The following is a 1,121-nucleotide window of genomic DNA, read 5'->3' as shown; positions in this document are numbered from 1 at the left end:
AAAGAGGTCCAAATGATTAATAATAGAATATCAGAAATACACAATACACTGAAAGGGCAAAGGAGTATATTAAAAGAGATGGAAGACAGAACTGGAAGACAAATCTATCAAGATAGTAGAGCAAACAGAAAAAAGGATAAAAAAATCTGAAGAAGGTATAAGATTCATATTGGACAACATGAAGAGGAATAACTTAAGAATTATTGGCATTCCAGAACAGGAAGAATCATACAAGTCACACAGGAAATAGTTGAAGAACACCTGAAATAAAATTTCTCTAACTTCCTGAAAAGTGAAAAAATTGTATTCAAGAAGCTCAACAAACCCCAAGAAGGATAGACTCCAAAAGAAAATCACCAAGACATATCATAATCAGGCTCTCCAAAATCAAAGATAAGGACAGAATCCTGAAAGCACCTAGGGAAAAGAGAAGCGTTACAAATAAAGGCAAGCAACTCAGATAAAGCTCGGATCTCTCAGCAGAAACCATGAAAGCAAGAAGGCTTATATATAAACCCTGAAAGAAAAAAACTATCAACCAATAATCCTTTATCCAGCAAGCTATCAATCAAATATGACAGTGTAATCAAAACATTCCAAGATAAACAGAAGGTAAGGGATTTTGCCAAAGCCAACTCTGCACCACAAAACATACTAAAGGGAATTCTGTGGACTGAAAACCGAGAACAGACAACAACCAGAGATTGACATACATAGCAGCATCGCCCAGAACTAAATCAACAGATGGCAGAGTCGAGAAAAGAACAAAATTATTAGCACAAACTCAGAGAATCTAAGAGGTCAGTCTATGATCAAAACAATTACAATGTAAAGGAAGGTAAGCATGTAGGAACAATGATCCAGATGGTGATTACAGGTCAGGTAGATTACAGGATAAAATAGACTGCACTAAATAGAGGGAAAAGTTAATGGAATATAAGGTAAACTCAAAGAAAAATTAACCCTACACAACAGACCAAGAAAATAAAAATCCAAGAACATGGAAACATTAAAACTATGAGGAAACAAACAAGAAAGAACACAAAAAGCATGAACTGAGCAAAGGAAGACACACAGAACAAAGGAAGCATCAATGCCACCAAAAAAACAAAACATAATGG

The sequence above is a fragment of the Chrysochloris asiatica genome, unplaced genomic scaffold (genome assembly GCF_000296735.1).
Source record: "Chrysochloris asiatica unplaced genomic scaffold, ChrAsi1.0 scaffold00239, whole genome shotgun sequence".
NCBI lineage: Eukaryota > Metazoa > Chordata > Mammalia > Afrosoricida > Chrysochloridae > Chrysochloris > Chrysochloris asiatica.
This window is presented reverse-complemented; position numbering follows the sequence as displayed.